Below are 20,190 nucleotides of genomic sequence, written 5' to 3' on the forward strand. Positions count from 1 at the left end.
GAGCAGGTCGAGACCCAGAAGAAAACTGGCCCTGTAAAAAGGTATCTGAACATTCAAGGACGTAAACAGCAGAGTTTAAAAACCCAAAAGTCTTCCTGAGAAAGAGTGGCAGAAGTCTGTCTCTGCTCTCAGGATCATCAATCGATCAGAAGGTGTAAATTCAGCAACAACACAGGGATTGGGACGCAAGGTTTTTCACATGTAGTCCTACTTGAATCTCTCTGGGCGGTTGGGATGGAGCTCTTTTTGTTCCCGTTACTGACTGTGGGCAGTTATGGGTCCCATTTGCACTCCTTTGATGGACAGCCCTCCACACAAAGGGCCCCCATTCCCCCCAGTGCTCAAATGAGTTATGGGAGAAAAGGGAGGGGGAGCATGTTAATGATGTCACTTCTGGGTTTTAGCCCAGTACTCTATGAGCTTACTGATCTTTATGGTTTGACCAACCTCTATGGTTTTACAATAGAGATTGATGAAAGACGTCACTTCTGGGTTTTATCCAGACGCGATGTTAGCACGTGAGTGACCTCCTTTTCCTGATGCTCCTTCCCCAAAGTCTCCCGGGGGGTTCCAGCCACGAAAAGTAGTTTCCATGAAGAAAATCGAAGCCTTCGTTCCTGGGGAAAGTGATGTCATCTGCTGCTCAGATTTCTACTTTCCCTGGAGACAGAAATTACAAGTGGTAATGTCAGCATTGTTTGTCTGGAGTTCTTTTTTCCTCCTAGAGTTATTTTATTCCTGGGGCCATCGAGTGGCGGAATAGTCTTTGAAAATTTCTGTCATGAGATGTGGCTTTGTTTCTGTTGTTATTAGTACTGTTTTAGCACTACGGACGAGGTATGCGCTTTCTACAAAACCCTGCACATTCAGAACATATAGCAAATTCTTCTGTTTACTCCCCGACCTCAGGCGATGGCATAATTATGAGTAATAGCTGCTCGCTAAAAGGGCACGCCGATTATTATCTGCATAAATATCAGCACAGGAAGGTTAAACAACATCTCAGCTTCTACATTTCGAAAACAATTACCAAAAAAAATCATTTTATATAAGAGCATTGGACTTTGGCATCACTCCTCCTTTTCTCCACATTAAAATAAGCCAAGATACTTAATTTGAAACACAAAATACAATTTTCATTTTTCATATTCTTCCCCCTTGCCATGTATGGATATAGTTTGTTAAAGTAGATTGCATGCCACAATCCGAAGCCCTGCCTCAGAGAGGGGAGGAGACGGACTATAAGTGACAGAGCACCTTCTTGGAATTCAGGAGGTCCCAGGTTCAATCCCTGGCATGGGTTACTATGGTTAGGTCTTCCAGGGTCAGATAGGGTGCTATAAGCTTAGCTTGGCCCAGATGGTAAAACGCCTGGCACACAATGTTCATGACCTGGATGGCATCGAAGGTCACCCCCAGGCTCTTAACGGTGTGTGAAGTTGTTGATTGCATTCTGTCGAGTCAGAGGAGGCATGCTTCCTCTTCTGGTACCTCCTTCCCAAACCACAGGACAGCCATCTTCAAGGGGCTGAGTTTCTGCTGGCTCTGCCAGAACCATCCTGCCACGGCTTCCTCAAATCTGCCTAACGAATCTGAGGGTGTATCTGGCGGTGTCCCATCAACTGAGCTGGGTGTCATCAGGGCACTGACTGGTGGCACCCTAGCCAATACCCCCAGACCAGTATGGATGCTGAATAATATCAGGGAGAGAATCATATCCTCTGGCATTCCACGAGGGAGTGGGCAGTGGCGCGGTTGCTCTTCCCCAGTGGCTGCCCTCCAGCCACTGCAAGGCTGACCCCTGTATCCCCACATTAGCAAGGCGATGAGCCAAAAGCTCAAGACTGACTGTGTCAAATGCTGCTGTGAGATCTAGTGACACCAGCAGCACTGACGCTTATCTGTGAGGGTGTTGAAAGCCATTTCCACCCCACGGTCATGCCAGAAACTGGTCTGGAAGAGCTCCAAGGCCAATGCTTCCCCTCGGAATGCTTGAAGTGGCTCTGTGGCTGCCCATTCAACCACCTTAGCCAGAAACACTAAATGCAAGACTGGGCAGGAGTTGGAAGGATCTAGGGTTGTGCGCTTCGGTGCAGTTCAGCCGCCTTGGCGATCACTGAAGCCTCAGGTGGCCAGTGCTGTGGTGTGGAGAGGAGGGGCGGGGGCAGTGTGCCGCTGCCACCACCCCTGGCCTCCTACGTGCCGCTTTGGGCTTGTGATCGCAGAGGCGGCCAACCCGCACCGAAGCACACAACCCTAGTAGGATCCAACAGATCAAGTGATGGTTGTTCAGGAAAGGCTGAACCACTGCCACCCAGAAATGCCCTGGAGACAGGGACATATTTACAGTCCTGGCTATTGTCATCCACAGCTTCCTAACCTACCACTAACTGGAGTCATGAAGTCCTTGTAGTGACCACCAAACCATGGAACTTTATTCTAAGATTCCATTTTTAAGACTCAGTAACTCTAGGATCACTGAAGAAAAACTTATTTCACCAAGGCTTCTGAAGTTCTGCTGTGTGAACTTGCCCCATGCCTTGTTCAGACCATTTTTGCCCCCCCCCACTCTAAGGGGGACAGGGCATTCTATGTGGTGGCTTCTCAACTGCAGACCATCCTCCACAGAAACATTCATTTAGTGCCACCTTTTAGGCTACAACTTGCAGAATCCATACAAAGCCCTGGAACAAAACAAAACAAAAAAACAACAACCTATTTTTCCAGTAAGATGGATTCTCCAGCTCTCAATGAGAGTGTTTTAGTAACCACAATTACAGTAATAGAGCTAACAATCCCAGACAAACAAAACTAGAAAAAACAGATCGATAGCAATAAGCCCGTTGCATATGGATGCGGGTTCTCCGATGTTTTTCAGTGACACCTAATTATGGTTTTTGTACAGCCGTTTATTAGGCTATCCTAACAGGCAACAGTTTCCTGTTAATGTTTTCTATGGATAGTATACTTAGCGCTTATGAACGCAGCCATAACACAGCAGGGCATCCTCCGCCACATGAACAAATCACTGTTTGCGCAAGGGCTGTGTCAAAACAGCTAGGAAAATGCCATGAGACATTTCCTGCTATTTATGTGACCAGGTTTAAAATAATATCAGACAGATATACCAGCCATAACATACCAGTTGTAATGCTAATGCAGACTAATAGCTGCCCCTATGCAGATCAGGTTAGAGGCAAGTGCTGAAGGCGTTACAGAGATAGCAAATTCTTTCTTAGCCCCCCCCCCCACACACACACACACTTTTCTAAGTTAAAATTACTCCTTAAGAACATAAGAGAAACCATGTTGGAACAGGCCAGTGGCCCCTCCAGCCCAACACTCTGTGTCACACAGTGGCCCAAACCCAGGGGCCACCAGGAGGTGTTTCATCTATATCTTGTGTCTAATAGCCTTCTCTGCTCCGTATGTTTATCCAGTCCCAAATATTTATCACTTTAGGAATCCTAATCCCCGATCCCCAACATAACCTGTTGCATTGGCCTCCAGGCAGCACCAGGTATGGTGGTGGTGGGAGACCCTATGAGTCTAGTGGCCTGTCTCTGTAGAACGCAACTTCATATCCCTCCGCCTTTATCTTCACAGCAACTCTGTGAAGTTGTTCAAGCATTGTGGTGATTCTGCAGTGTCCCTGCAATCTCCTCAAACTCTGTAGAAAAACCGTAGAGGTTGGTGCAGATTGCTCGAGCATTATGGTGACACTGAGCTGTCACTTCCATTTACTGGAAGTGAGGCCAACACTGGTCCCACCCCCAGGCTTCTGGCTCACTTTATGGCACAGTCATTTCATGGCATCACAACTCTGTTGTGTCATACTGAGGGGGACCTGATGTTCTTTCTCTAAAATACCACTGCTACCATTTGCTCTCAGCATTGATTGTTCCTTGATCTTGACACCTGCATTTGTACAGGTTTGTCCATATTCTTTGTTGTTTTGGTCTACTTTTTGCTTCTTGATGTGTGCTTGTCTAAATTTGATCATATTCTTTGGAGCACTGCTGTAATGTTTATGTATTGTGTCCAGATCGCGGGAGGTGATGGTAGCGCTTTGCTCTGGTTCGGCCTCAGTTTTGGGCACCCCAATTGAAGAGGGATGTTGACAAACTGGAGCGTGTCCAGAGGAGGATAACAAAGATAGTGAGGGGTTTGGAGACCAAGGTGTAAACTGCATGGAGTGTTTATTCCAATCCCAGGTTGATTCAGTTCCTGCCGTCTACACAGAATGCAATTTTCGGTTTGATTCGGGGCGATTTAAATTTTCCTTCTGCAGCAAGAAGGATTGATCCAGAGTGACCCTACCTTTATTGTGCAATATCTTTGCTTTTAATGCTCAATATTTTAAGAATCGAATTGAGAAAGCAGGCAGTTTTGAATCAGGGCTTTGCTCCGTGGTAGAGAACCCCTGATTGGCCAAAGCTGCTTATGTGACAAGTTTGCGTTAAGGGAGAAGCCCCTAATTTCTCTCAACTTCTGTTGGTCTTGGATTTTTTTTCTCCCTCCTCTGCCTTCTTCGATCTTCTCTCCCCCCCACCCCCTCCAAGAAAAGAAAGAAGCTCCCTGCTTGGCTTCTCTTCCCCCCCTTCAAGAAAAGAAAAAAGAGGCTTGGCTCCCTCCCCCCTTCTGAACTACCCTAACTACCCTAACCACGTGCAGAACATTTTCATGTTTCAATGGGGGGGGGGAGTACTGGAAGACCCGATCTGAATTCAACAGGATTGACAATGGAATAAACAAAGTAAGTGCAGACTCTGCCCAAGACGTATGAAGAAAGTTTGGGGGAGCCTGGTTTGTTTAGCCTAGAGAGGAGACGACTGAGAGGGGATCTGATAACTATCTTCAAGTATTTAAAACGGTGCCATATAGAGCAGCAGTCCCCAACCTTTCCCCGGTTGAGGACCGCCTCTGGGAGTGGGGGAGATCTGTCGGCCCGGGCGCTGCACATGCACATTTTCACCAGCAGGTGGTGCTAACGCGCATGCGCAGAGTAGCCACACATACACATTTTTGCCAGCAGGGGCGTTAACGCACATGCACGGCAGCTCCGCACATGCGCGTTTTTGTCTGCTGGCGTGCCGGAGGCCGCGCCTGCCTCCCCCCCCCCCTCTCACAGCAAGAAGCTAGCCGGGCCACAAGCGAAGCTTTGGCAGCCGTTTCACTCGGGGTCTGGCGAGTTTCTCGCTGTGGGGGGGTTAGAGGCAGGCACGGCTGCCCGCAGCCCGGTACCGAGGCCCCCTGTTATAGAGGATGGAGCAGAATTGTTCTCTCTTGCCCCGGAGGGACAGACCAGAATGAACGGGATGAAATTAATTCAAAAGAAATTCCATCTAAACATCCGGAAGAAGTTCCTGACAGTTAGAGCGGTTTCTCAGTGAAACAGGCTTCCTCGGGAGGTGGAGGGTTCTCCATCTTTGGAAATTTTTAAACACGGGTCTTCATCAAACAAATAAATAAAACTCTATCTCCTCTCAGGAAGAGCACTACTAATGCAAGCCCTGGTGACATCCAAACTATAGAAAGCACTTTATGGTTCTAAATGCCACCCAGAACTCTTCACGCAGTTTTAAAATAGGTGGACTAGAGTGCATTACTTGCAAAAGTTCCACCACGTGGAAAGTGTGCCAGATGCTCCAAGCCATGCGCTGTTTTTATGCGTACAACCTCACCACAAAGAGCCACTATGCACCAGCCATCACATTGGTGCTCTTCAAAGCATTGGAAGCATTTATGGAAGGACATAAATATCTTGCAAGATAGAGCAAGTGTCACAAGGAGGAAAATTCGGCCAACCACCCCGCAAACTGGTATAACATGTGAAGCACCTATGGAAAAACTAAGTTTTGTGGTCTGAGAAAATGCATCTCCAAATCCGTCTTCTTTATCAAACTCAACTGTGAAATATTAAACCTCCATAACTACATTCTTATAAATTGCAATTCACTTTGACCTCCTCCCTAAAATGGTAATTGCTAATTTTTCCTAATAAATAAGGGTCAACACTCCTACCCCCATCAAGTCACAGCTGACTTAGGTGAGATTAGACAGGTGCAAGAAAAAAACTTGGTATTTCTCAGGCTTGGGTAAAAAGGAACCCAACATATCAATATTTGCTGGCTTTCCTGAATACCAATACTGGTATTGGAATTCGGATTTGACAATATTCAGCAATACTGAATATTTTCAGTCCTATGAGTCTGTTCAGGGGTCTGGTGGGGATGAGGTTTGGGCAAAGGCATCAAGTGTGCAGCTTGGCTGCTGGAACGTCGCTCGAAAAGAACCCCCAAGTTTAAAAAGATTGGACCATGGGATCTAATTCTATGGGCACCCAAAGAAGGAGCCCCAATCCTCCATGGATTCCAGGGGGGGGGGAATAACTAGGCTGTGCTATAAGCCCAGCAGAACGTCCCAGAGAATCTGCAAGGCCAGCTCAGGCGCAGGACCGGTGCCATGTGCCCAGCTGAACCAGTGCCACAGGGGCAGTGCCAAATCTCAGAATCTCTGAAGCAGAAACTGGGGGCCAGAATTTCTGCAAGGACAGCAGACTAAGTGTGATCAGTGTATTCATGGCCAGAAGCAGAAGCCATGCCCAACTGTGGCAAAGGCCAGCTCCACAGAGCTGCAGCACACAACCACACAAGCTCTTGCAACGCTGCCCAGCCGCACCAGTGCCTACAGGACTAAGTCCACACCTGAGGATCTCCAAAATAGAACCTGAGGGGGAGGGGATGTTTCTGCAGTATTGCTCTTCTGCTGCTCTCCTTAAAATCCCCTATCCCTTGCTTGGGTTGTGAAAAAGTACAGCTAAAATTGGATTAAACCAGTGGGTAAGACCTGTGAATAGCAGCCAGTTAGCATAGAGATAATTAAAAAGTCAACAAATAGACAAGAGAACTATGTTTGAGTGCAGCGGCACCTTTAAGACCAAAAAAGTTTAATTCTGGGTATAAGAATTGAGCGGCCAGTGCCAGTTTTGGTTGTGCTGCATTAGACTAGAGGTAGTCAAACATTTTCAGCTTAGGGCTGATCCTGCGTTGAGCAGGGGGTTGGACTAGATGGCCTGTATGGCCCCTTCCAACTCTATGATTCTATGATTCTATAAACTGCAGCCCTCCAGATGTCCATGGACTACAGTTTCCATGAGCCCCTGCCAGCGAATGCTGGCAGGGGCTCATGGGGCTGGCAGGGGCTCATGGGGATTGTAATCCATGGACATCTGGAGGGCCGCAGTTTGACTACCCCTGCATTAAACCAATAGTCCATGGAGAACGCACAGTGTTACTTGGTACATACAGACAAAAACGGTGGGAATTGTATATAACCAAAAGTTAAGAAGATCTGCTACGATTCTCCTGCTTCCTCCTGGCCCTCAGTTCTTTGGGATTTGAGTTTCTTGCCTTCTCCTGGGCCTCAAAACAAATCCTGGTCTTGAAACAAAAAAGAAACATAACCCTGAGACGCTCCACTTTGGAGTTATCAAAGCCAGACGCTTTTGTCAACATAACTCATTTGCAATGTCATTCAACGTGGCCCGAGCTGCTTGACAAAAGCTCATTAATGCAACAACCCCCTTCATAATCAGCCCCAAACCTTTTAAATATACAGATAAATCCAAGCTGGGGGACAAGATGGAATATTTTTCAGTTTTACAGCAAATTAGGTTTAATGGACAATAAGTGGCGAGGTTTTTAAAGGGAGGGGGGGGAGAGAGAGTGAATCTGTTGATCAATATTTAATCAAGAGCTCTTTATTTTTTCATAAAGGAAGACTTCTTTCCTCCCTAAAAGCCTGATTTAAAATCAGCTAGAAGGCTAGTTTCTGGTGTTCCGCAGGCATAGGGCCATATATAACAAACGACAGGCATAACAGCTCAAGAACTCTTCTCTGGCATCAACAAAATGCAGATGAACAGCAGTGTGGATAGAAGACCAAAGGGAGAGGAGGAAGAAGGATGGATGGGAAGGGGGACAAACAAACCTCAGTTAACTGTACTGAGCATTAGCATCATGAATTTTGTGAGTGGCCAATTTAGGGTGGCCAGGTCCCTCCTAGCTACCGGAAGGGGATGGGGGACGTTACCAGTTGAAGGAGGAAGGCCTAGTGTTGCCATCATGTCAGTGCTTTCTGGCTGTCACTCTGGTATCTGGACAAAAACAATCTGGTGAAACCGGCTTCTACCCTTGAGTTTTTGCCCAAATGCCAGAGTGTCACCTGGAAGTCGCTGATGCCATGACTTCCTGAGCAACACTGGCAACACAGCCTAGGGTTCCTTCGTTCTACTAGTAAGTCCCCACCAGCCAGCTTATTGGCTCCAGAGGACCAGGCAATGGGGCACCCCCAGCTCTACGGGGGGTCTGAAACCCTAGGCCAATGTGAGGCCTTTTTCTCTATTAAGACGCTGGGTGTGACAACCCTGAAAAGGTTTACTTCGCAAAAACAAAGGCAAAACTACTTTTGGATATAAAAGCTAATGATTTGTATAGCTTCCCCTACAAGCTTGGGGGGGGGGAATTAAGGCCCAGAGGTGCCATGGGTCACCTGGCTCTGCTCTCTCCTGCCACCTTCACAGTCAATATGAATCATAGAATCATAGAATCATAGAGTTGGAAGGGGTCATGCAGGCCATCTAGTCCAACCCCCTGCTCAACGCAGGATTAGCCCTAAGCATCCTAAAGCATCCAAGAAAAGTGTGTATCCAACCTTTGCTTGAAGACTTCCAGTGAGGGGGCGCTCACCACCTCCTTAGGCAGCCTATTCCACTGCTGAACTACTCTGACTGTGAAAAACTTTTTCCTGATATCTAGCCTATATCGTTGTACTTGAAGTTTAAACCCATTACTGCGTGTCCTTTCCTCTGCAGCCAGCAGAAACAGCATCCTGCCCTCCTCCAAGTGACAACCTTTCAAATACTTAAAGAGGGCTATCATGTCCCCTCTCAACTTCCTTTTCTCCAGGCTGAACATTCCCAAGTCCCTCAACCTATCTTCATAGGGCTTGGTCCCTTGGCCCCAGATCATCTTCGTCGCTCTTCTCTGTACCCTTTCAATTTTATCGATGTCCTTCTTGAAGTGAGGCCTCCAGAACTGCACACAGTACTCCAGGTGTGGTCTGACCAGTGCCGTATACAATGGGACTATGACATCTTGTGATTTTGATGTGAAAAATGAGCCCCGGAGAGATTGTTCATTTTCGAAGTAACCCTTTGTCAGTGGCTCTTAATCTTGTTTTTCAGTAGCCCATTTTGGGTATATAGAAATAATCCCACCATCAAGATGACCCACAGATTCCCAAATCTTAACGTACAGTCTGAGGATCTTGTGATGTTACACTTAGTCTGATGGTTACTTTGAAAACAAGCAATCTCTCTGGGGCCAGGACTTTGTCAGTTCTGGCCCCTATGTGGTGGAATGAGTTCCCAGAGGAGATCTGGGACAGTTCTGCAGGGCTTCCAAGACAGAGCTCTTCTGCCAAGCTTCCGGTTGATCTGATACCATCTAACGGATCCCCCTTCTAAAAACACTCCCACGTTTATATCAATCTAGCAGCAGCCGTGTTCAAAGGGACGGCACTAGAAATACTAGCTAGAATTGAGATAATGTTACTGTTTAGTTTTAAAGATGGTTTTAAATGGTTCAATGCATTATTTAATTGTGTGCTGTTTTATTGATGCTGTGCACCACCCTGATCTGGTATACTGGGAGTGGATGGATGGATGGACGGACGGACGGATGGATGGATGGAAGATAGACAGACGATGGATGGATGGATTAATAGCAGAGTTTGCCCAGTCACAGAAGTGTGCTACTGAATCTTCCAAGAATTACATTGCACACACACACAAAAAGACAAACTCACATTTATTCAAGTAGATCCAGTTCATATTCCAGTTGTAGTCAAAAGAAGAGAGCAACGCCAAATCTAAAGAATACTGTGTAAGACAGGATATGGGACTAGATGGATCACTGGTCTTCTTATGTTCTAATTCAGCACTAAATGCCTCTGAAAAGCAAAGCATGATAACAAGACCCCTCCCCTTTTCCTCCCTGTGTCAGTGATTCAGAGGTATACTGCCTTGGAACAAGCAGGTTCCGTTTAGCTGATAGAGGGGATAGCCACTGTAGAAAATATTCCATAGGTTTTTTTTTAAATAAAAATTTGGACATCAAAGCCTGCTAAGTTCTCTTCACAGCAAGATTTCCTAGTGCAATAAGAACCAAAACACATTGGAGCAGGTTGGGAAGTTGTTTGGTGGGGCACCAGGAGAACTGAAACCTAGAAACCACATCAGTCATGGTTGGGGTTGCCAATTCTGAGCTGGGAAATACCTGAAGATTTGAACCGTGGGACCCAGGGAGGGTGAGGAGAGGAGGGACATCAGCAGAGGCCGTAGCGTTCACTCCCCGCTGTTTTCTCCATTTGAATTGTGATTGTCTGAAGATGAACTCTAATAGCAGAAAAACTCCAGGTGCCACTTAGGGAGTAGCAATTCTAGGAAGTTAGATGTTCACACAAGTACAATTTAGTTGTTCCACATTCTCCGGCATCCTCTAGTTGTTCGCTTTACTCCAGACATTGGGACTTTCAGACTTGGCTGGGTCCTGAGTCCCTCCGGAGAAATACAGCTGCAGAGTGACAGGGCATTTTGAAAGTATGCAGTTATTAGTGACATTTGTGGATGAGGCAAGGAATTAGACTCACAGAAGTTTGAGGTTTAAAAAGAGAGTAATCTTTACTGGAAAGATCATTTACAAATATTTATCATATTCATCTGCTTTGGTCTCCTTACTGAAGCAGAGTACAAAAATTTAAGGAGTACGTACAAAGAAAACACATTGCAAGCCTCTTGTGGCTAGGCTGCAGGCTGGGCTACATCCCACATAGCAACTTGCTTGCTTCTGCAAAGGCACACACAGCTGCTCTTTCTCTTCCTGAAGAAAAATGAAGTGGTCAGGAGCCCATCACAAACAAAGGAAACCCCAGAGCACATGCTGGGGACTTTCCACCGCTCATGGCTGCAATTCCCAGCATTGACCACCCGGCACCACTAGTGAGCACACAGGGGCAGCTTAGCGGCTTAAAGAGCTTAACAACAGCCCTTCAGGGTAGCTCTCACCAAATTACTTGCTGATTGCAATTCCAACACAATGCCATACTTTCTACATCTTTGGAAGCCTTAAATGTGACAAAGAGAGAATTCAAGACCCTACGTGTAATCACCTTGGCCAACTATGCACCTTGGCCAATCCACATTCTCTCTCCCAAACAGTAATATTCTTTACTAGTAATTAAGCCCGCTGTATGCCGAATACAGCGGGCGCTAGAAACTGACCTTGTCGGGCGGCGGCTCTCTGCCTAAGTAGTGGTCCCCAACCTTTCTGAGGCTGGGGACCGGCACGGGCCGCGCCCGGGCCGCGCCCGCGAGCCGCGCCCGGGCCGCGCCCGCGAGCCGCGCCCGGGCCGCGCCCGCGAGCCGCACCCGCGAGGCGCGCCCGCGAGCCGCGCCCGAGCCGCGCCCGCGAGCCGCGCCCGGGCCGCGCCCGCGAGCCGCGCCCGAGCCGCGCCCGCGAGCCGCGCCCGCACATCGGGCCGCTTGCTGGCAGGGCCGCTGGTGGACTGTTTCTTCCTGGAACCGAGAGCGGCTGCGAGGACGGCGGAGACCATTGTAAGTTGGGGGCGAGGGGGTGGTGCGCGGGGGCTGCGGCCTGCGTGGGTTCCCTCGGGCGTCAGGCCAGGAGCAACTGCGAGCCGCGCTGCGCGCGGCTCGCAGTTGCTGGGGCTGGGAATCAGAGGGAGCAATCGGCAGGCGCTTCGCGCCTGCCGATTGTTCCCTCCGATTGTCTGTCATGAGGAAGGGTCCAATCCGGACCCTTCCTCATCCCGGACACATCCCGCCCCAGAACGCCTTACTCTTTTATTTAGTCCGTGGCGCCCGTGGCGCCACGGGCGGTGTTCAGATTTTTAAAAAATCTCTTTAACATTCAAACAACTGAATCAATAGAATCTATCAGAGTCCATTTTGCAGCCTAGCTTTTGATTCAGTCATCCCAGCACGTCCATGAGATATTTCAACAAGAGGTGCAGGTCCCTTTCATCCTCCTATGAATTACCGAAAAGACACCTGGAAGCTTCCCGCCTCCTGAGCAGGATATTCCTGGGCTCATGATTGCTGCTACCGTAGTCAAAACCAGAGTGGGGCTGAAGGGAACACCACCTCCCCCTGGTCACCCGGCATATCGTATGTCTAGATTTTTAAAAACAACCCCCCCCCCCAAGACTCTCCTAACGAACTGGCCTCTTTGAAGTGCTTAAGCGACATTTAGCCCCCTTTCTCATCGTAAGGCAACTAGTAAAATGAGACACCGAATGCCCCACCCATCGTGCACTTTGAAGCAGTGGAACCCGCAACAACCCCTGTTTCCTTCGGATGATTCAGAATTTCCCTGCTATATTTTAAATTCACATATATATATAGGTCCTCTTTGAAGTTAAAAATTGCAAACTCGCCTCAGTAGGAGTTTTATCTCTTCCACGTTCAAACAAGAGTAGTCACAGAACTCCACTGTCTGAGCAAGTGTCTGATCTGATTTCGGCTGTGTCTTTGAGATAGGGTTTGAATATTTCTGCTATTAATTTTGGGGAAGAGAGAAAGTGCCAGGAAAGGGAGCTGCCTGGAATGCATTAATCCTTCTGCGGGGCCGTGTTGGAAGGCAAAAAGGCTGCCTTTGCTAACCAATTAAAAAAGGGGCTCCTGAGTTTAGGAACTCTTATAGGGAATTTTTCATTTCCTCGCGGGGTCTCTCAGGCTGCTGCACATCTTATGGAAAAGGAACAAGTGTGAGTTGAAAATTCTGCACATTCCTGCTTCCATTCCCAAAACATATTACAGGGTTGCCAACCCCAAATCCGGAAATTTCTGAAGATCTGAGGGTACAGCCTGGGAGAGTGAGATTAAGGGAGAAGAGGGACCTCTGAAGGGCAGAATGCCTTGCAGTCCACCTTCCAAAGCAGCCTTTTAAAAAGAAATGGAATGAATGAACTAACAAAGGAATGAATGAACGAATGAACGAATGAACGAACGAACGAACGAACGAACGAACGAACGAATGAATGAATGAACAAGTAAACAAACGAATGAGCAAATTATGTTGTCTGGAGATCAGTTGTAATTCAGGGAGATCTCTAGTAGGCTTCATTGAGCTACGGCAACCCTTCAAGCCTGAGGCAGCCAGCACCACAGCATGGGGGAGAGGGGCGGCGCCAGTGGTGGCACATGTCCTGGTACTCACACGCAACCCAGTGCCTGCATGCAGGTGCAGAACTCTGTGCCTACATGCGTGCGCTGACTGGCATGTTGCTGCCGACACTACCCTTCCGCCCTCCCCATCCCCTGTGCTGTGGCGCTCACGGAAGTGGCCAAAGTGCGCCGAAGTGCACAAGCCTAATTCTAGCGCCCATCTAGAGGTCAGCAAGCTATGCATAATCTGATGGACCACCATCAGATTATACTTGCTGTAACCCACTGCAAGTCAATTCTGAGAGCTTTAAAAGTTAGTCCCCCAGACTTTTCCCCAAAGGCTGGTAATCCCAACTCCATCCCTCAAAGACCCTGCGCTATGGAAACAGGAGTACTGAACAGGGTGCCAACTCTGTCTTTGGAAAGTCCTGGAGATGTAGGGAGTAGTTCAGGGCAGAGTCGGCGGGGGGGGGACAGCTGGGGGGGGGACAGCTCAGCAGGAAATTCAAGCTCTGCTTTGTGTTTTAAGGTGTGGCTGGACAAACCGTGGTTGGGCCTAATGTCTGCACTGAACCAGTCTCTGCACAGCCTCGGGTGACCTTGTGCCTCAGCTTCCTTGGGTCTGTGTACCAATCATGCAATGCAGTAATTTGGAGGCAGTACAATGGATGAGCAGGTGACAGTGGATGCGCGAGAGGGTTGTGAGTGTCCTGCATAGTGCAGGGGGTTGGACTAGTTGACCCATGAGGTCCCTTCCAACTCTATTATTATTCTATGATTCAATGTCTTAGGCCAGCGATTCTGCCAGGAGAGAACCTTAGTAATTCTTCAGCGTGTTCAAGTACCACCCAGAAGTTGGTCTAATAAAGGAAACCGATTTATCCGCTTTGAATCCTAACAGACTGTACTACATAGTTAAATAAATTTAGGAGTCCATTGGAAACACGGCACATTACCAGTGTCATATTGATTACTTAATTCTTCAACATTATAATTGAGAGACGGTTTCTGAGGCTCAATTTGTGCTTCCCGTTCCTTCGGCTCTCAGATAATATATGGAGTAGTAAAACCGGGTTTTATATGCCTGCCAGGCATGGAAATGAGAGGAATCATACAGAATGCTGAATATTTTCACTGATATTTTATCTAGGGAGAGGAATTCTGGGGAACATTTCCACCAGATGCATAACATCTATCCTGAGCTTCTGTTGCCCTTCTTTTGTAGGTACATAAACCTGGCTGTCCCTTGACCTAGATAGCCCAGTCTAGCCCAATCTTGTCATATCAGAATCACACAGAAGAGGCCACAAAGGGCCATCCAGTTCAGCCCCCCACATTCTCAGGGACTTAAAAATCACATACTCCTAACAGGGGATCATCTAATCTCCTCTTAAAAACTTCCAGCAAAGGAGACATAAGGTGGAAGGCCATCCAGTTCAGGCCATCCAGTCCAACCCCTTGCTCAAGTATCCAAGATAAGGGCGCCCCATGTTGCCATATCATCTGCTCTGATACAGGCGGTTGAAAGCCAATGTTTAATCTACACAACGGACTGGTACAATGCAGGGATGTCCGCTCTCATTGAAGGAAGAGCCAGGCCCAAAGAACCTCATCAATTCTTGACTTCCCTATATAGATGACATCTGCATACTACATAGCCATGGTATTATCGTGCTTTGTCCCCCCCCCCTCCCTCCTATAGGAGAGAAGGCAAGGCACTCTTGGTTTTAATGTAAACTGTTTTTAAATATTTTACTTTTTGTTGTATTTAAATGTTTGTTTGTTTGTTTGATTTATTTATTAACCGCCCCTCTCTGTTACCAGGCTTCGAGCGGTGTACAATACATTTTATAACAGATAAATCAGACTATAAAATTATACAATAAATAATTTAAACTCAGCCCTGGTGCTCCCCCTCAATATATCTGGGTGGAATGGGGTCTTCTATGGCCTCAACCATATCCCTAGTGGAATAGAGCTATCTTGCAGGCCCCACTGATAGCTCCATCAGGGCCTGGGGCTATGCTGGTTGCGTATTCCACCAGGCTAGGGACCCCGGCCCTGGTCAAGGCCAGTCACAGGGACCACTAGTATATTCATTCTTGTAGATCTTAGAGTTTAACTGGAGCAGCCTCTCTCAACTTTTTTACCATTGAGAAACCCCTGAAACAATGTTCAGGTTTTAAGAAACCAAAAAGTGGAGTGATCATGTCAAATATGGTTGGCAAGCAGAGCTGTGTACACACCCACCCAGGGCCCCTCCCCACCCCTCCAGGCCCATTGTCATATCACTTGAAAGATGTTTAAACAATTTTGAAAATATATTTAAAAAATCAACTCCCACCAATTCAGGAAACCCTTCCAGTGTTGTCAAGAAACCCTAGTCGAGAAAGCCTGATCCAGGGTATATGGGCATATGATGTGAGCTGCCCTAAGCCCTCAGGGAAAGGCAGCCTAGACATTTAAAAATAAATGTAGTCTATGGCAGAGGAAGGTGTGCTTTCTCACTGACCCTATTCCCGAGCACGTGCATTGCTGGAGCTAGCCCGGAGGACTCACCCAAGCAATTTGGTGGAGCAGCTGGATCCTGTTGCCCTGGCTAATCTGTGCAAGAGATTGAAAGAGCACCCACAATTATATTTCTACACACACTTGTGCTATTACCTTTACCGCACCCCGTATCTCCCGTTTTTATGTGAACTGCAACAGCGCTGGTGTTTTTAACGGCCCGGGCCCTCATCAACTTAGGAAAGATTTATGGCGCTTCTAAAACAGAAGCCATCAATTTCAATCCCCAGCAAATCAATGAAGAAAAAAACAATCCAAAAAATGGCCCTATCTATTGAGCTGGTTTATGCTGCCGATCGGTGAAAGTTAAGTTTTATTTCTTGAAAACCTATTCAGGGGTGGGGAGGGGAGCACACCTCTGTGCGTGTGCAAATTAGAACTAGCAGGGGGAAAGGGCCAGGCTAACCACTTCACAGATTAAGCGCTTCCTTTATCATCTCCCTGTGCGATCCCAACAAGACAACACTCCTAGTCCACGGCAGCTTGTCAAGTCCGTTTTTCCACACTCTGCTACACAGAAGGACCTCTTTTGCCAGAAGGCACTTACTGGATGCAAAGGACACTTTGCACGCCACGAGAATCCATTTGTGTGCAATTATTTCCTCCCAACCATCAGCTGCGACTGACTTCATTTTGCATCAGTTGCTTGCACAACCTCCTGCACCTTCAGGCCTCCCCCGGAGCACCCTGCCAGATGGCCCCAAGTGAAGACCTTTTGGGCATTCCTCCTTTTAAGCAAAGAGGCATCCCCTCCTCCTCTTTAACAGCCCCCTGTTAAAGCTGTGGCTCAGTGGCAGAGCAGCGCCTTGGCATGGAGGAGGTCCCAGGTTCAATCCCGGGCATACCCTGAAGTTCTCATCTTCCTTGCTTGTGGGTTCCTACTGGATGAGGGAGGAGAGACACTACTCATTAAATTTGCAGATGGCATCAAATTGGGAGGAGTAGACAACACCCCAGAAGACAAGAGTTCAATGAGATCTGAACATGCTGGAAAAGTAGGCAAATGAGAACAAGATGCAGTTCAATAGGGAGAAGTGCGGAGATCTTAATCTAGGTCACAAAAATGAGAAGCAAGCCTTCCAAATGGGAGATACATTTATGGGGAGCAAGATCTTGGGGGTACTTGTGGACTGTAAGCTACATATGAACAGACAGTGTGATGCAGTGTTTAAAAAGGCAAATGCAGTCTTGCAAATCAACAGAGGCATCACATCAAAATCGCAAGATGTCCTAGTCCCACCATATATCACATTGGTCAGTCCCCACCTGGACTCCTGTGTGCCATTTCAAAGAGGCCTCTTCAAAAAGGAGGTGGGCAAAATGGAGAGGGTGCAGAAGAGAGGGACAGGGATGATCTGGGGACCAAGACCTGTGAGGAAAGGCTGAGGGACTTGGGAATGCTCAGCCTGGAGAAAGGGAGGCTGAGAGGGGACACGATGGCTCTCTTGAAGTATTTTAAAGGTTATCACTTGGAGGAGGGCAGGGAGAGGTTCCTGTTGGGTTTAAACTACAAGGAGAACACTAGTGGATAGATATATACAGAGTAGTTCAGCAGTGGAATCTGATGCCTAAGGAGGGGTGGAATGCCCTCATGGATGCTTTAGGCCAGGGGTGGGCAAACTGAGGCCCTCCAGATGTCCATGGACTACAATTCCCATGAGCCCCTGCCAGCAAATGCTGGCAGGGGCTCATGGGAATTGTAGTCCATACACATCTGGAGGGCCACAGTTTGCCCACCCCTGCTTTAGGCTGATCCTGCATTGAGCAGGAGGTTATACAATAGATGCTGAGCACCAACTTCTCATAAACATCGAGCCTGCTGAAGAAAAATGGCGGTGCGTTCATTTATTTCTGAGTCCTTAAGTTTTGTTCGCCCTTTGATAGTTTTTAAAAATTCCTTTTACAAACATCAGTCCTTTGCTTAATTCTCCCCTTTGATTCCCCCCCCCCGCCCTGAATGGGATTGAAGAAGAGCTGCACCCTGCTCAAATGGGCTTTTGAAGTAGTTAAATCGTAGGTGTGACTCAGTGGCTCATAGTTCTGAGAGACCAAGCTTTTCAAGGCGGCGTCTCGGGAGATGGAGCCACAAAGGTGACCTGCAAAAGGACATGGCAGCAGTGAAAAATGCTTCTGCCCTTTCCTGCATCTTTACGATGTATATTAACAGCCTGAAAAATGCCTCTGCCCTTTCCTGCATCTTTATGATATATTAAAAGGGGCTTGGAAGTTGATCATTTTGTTGGTTTAATAAGAAGGAGGACGGATTCTGACGTTACCAAAAATATGAGTGCTTGTCTTATATGTCAGGGGGGGGGGGAGGGAGGGAGGGAGGGAGGGAGAGAACCAACCTTCTGGAAGACCAGCATGCAAGAGCTGCATTTGGAGAACAATACCAGGCTTTGTTTCTCAGGCACCTGGGCTGGGTCACGTGATCTAGGAAAGATATCCGCACTTTTTGAGCCTGTGCATCAGGCCTTGCTCTTACTGTGATCTCATAGGAACCGAAGTGGTCCGTGCGTGGTGGTGCGGAGGGAAGCATTGACACGGCACAAGAAGTGGTCAACAACTTAAAGCCTTTGGCCAGGGGTAGTCAAACTGCGGCCCTCCAGATGTCCATGGACTACAATTCCCAGGAGCCCCTGCCAGCGAATGCTGGCAGGGGGCTCCTGGGAATTGTAGTCCATGGACATCTGGAGGGCCGCAGTTTGACTACCCCTGCCTTTGGCAGTCAGTGTTGTACGAACTGACAGTTCTCAATTAAACTAGTCTATTGCAATCTGTAAACTTTATAATCTACAAACCTTATGGTAGCCGCCAGCAACACTTTCACAGCTGCTTAATCCAGGGCTTTCTCAGCCAGGGTTGCATGAAACCCTGGAGTAACGGTTCTGGAAAGTTGTGACTAGCACCAGTTCATGTGGGTTGGTTAGTGTGGGAATGTAGTTAACATGGTGCATCTGGCATTTGTGCACCAAGTCTTGAACTCTACACCAAGTCTATACTGGAGTGCTGGCTTTGTAGTATTTCAGTTTCAGCAAGGAAGTTCTTTGCATCTGTTTCCTTGCCCATTTCTTCCATAAAGAGATTTCTTTTGCACCAAAGGTCTGCTTTCTGGAAATTCGACAGGGGACATGCTTTCACACCACGATGTCACTTTCAGAAAGACTCCTAAAGTGAGGTCATCAGTTCTAAGATTTCCCCTAAACTCAGCATTTGGGGGAGACTTAGAGAGTCCTGTTGATGTGACGATGTTGCCTCCAGGGTATTAAGTCTGCATGTTCAGTAGACCCAGACTACAAATTCTTCAAAAACACAGCTTTTTTATTGAATCCAAACACCAACCAAATATTGAATGACACAAACTTATATACAGTTTGCCTAGCCCACCAAAGTACCTGATTGGTCCTTAACGGGCACAGTTCATTGGCCCGTGAGTTCACACAAATAGAGTCTCTGATTGGTTGCTTTACAATCCTTCATTTGTATCATGGCCCATGTCAGCATAAGTTGGATTGCCTACGTCAGGGGAAGTCAACCTGTGGTCCTCCAGATGTCCATGGCCTACAATTCCCATGAGCCCCTGCCAGCATTTGCTGGCAGGGGCTCATGGGAATTGTAGTCCATGGACATCTGGAGGACCACAGGTTGACTACCCCTGGCCTACGTAACAGAGGGTTATGCCGAAAGAGACCCCCCTGGTGGAATGCTGCGTACCCCCCCTTCCCCTCTGGCAACCGTAATGAGTTGCCCCCCTTCTCCAATGCCATGGTCTTTGAAACTCTTTCAAGATGTTCCAAGAGGAGATGGGAGAAGAGTTTAAATATGGGGTCGGGGTGGACAGGAGGGAAGCCTAGAACTCATCTCACCGGCCCCTGAAACAGATTTATGGCCTCCCCAGATCAATTTCAAGGTGTTCATCAGCAGTGAATGGGAAGTTGAACTTTAATCTCTAGCAGAGGGTTTTAAATAGTTGTCAGCGGTGATATACAGGGAAGGCCTGTAAAGTTGATTTGTTTTATAAAAGGGTCTCTTTGCCTCATCTTTTATTAAAGGTGTCTGACTGCGTCTGACCTTGAAGCCCCTCCGATGGCTAGAGAGGCACTGAAGTGTTGATCTCACAGGAGCTCAAGCTAAGCCAGCAAGACAGGAGGGAAGCAGGAAAGTCTCCTCTATGCGAAGTCACTTGGCATTTTAAGCCCTTTCCTACCGCCTGGAACACTAGCAACTCACGCGTCAAAGATTAACACAGCAGGATGAGATGGGAATGCTTTGAACATTTCATTTCGACATTTGGACCCTGCCTTTCTCCCCATTCGGGACCATGGAGTGTCTTCCATTGTTTATTTCTCCTTCACTTTACCCTCACAACAACC

General features: G+C 47.6%; 1 long non-coding RNA gene across 1 annotated transcript in view; it reads right to left on the reverse strand.

Annotated features, from left to right (window-relative positions):
• Positions 1 to 305: 305 nt before the first annotated feature.
• LOC143829004 (uncharacterized) overlaps positions 306 to 20,190 on the reverse strand; it is a 291,430-nt gene continuing 271,545 nt past the window's right edge. Inside the window, exon 5 of the long non-coding RNA XR_013227966.1 lies at positions 306 to 660. This is a non-coding gene — a long non-coding RNA (uncharacterized LOC143829004). The remainder of the gene's footprint in view (positions 661 to 20,190) is intronic.

Source organism: Paroedura picta, chromosome 2, assembly GCF_049243985.1.
Source record: "Paroedura picta isolate Pp20150507F chromosome 2, Ppicta_v3.0, whole genome shotgun sequence".
Classification (NCBI taxonomy): Eukaryota; Metazoa; Chordata; class Lepidosauria; order Squamata; family Gekkonidae; genus Paroedura; species Paroedura picta.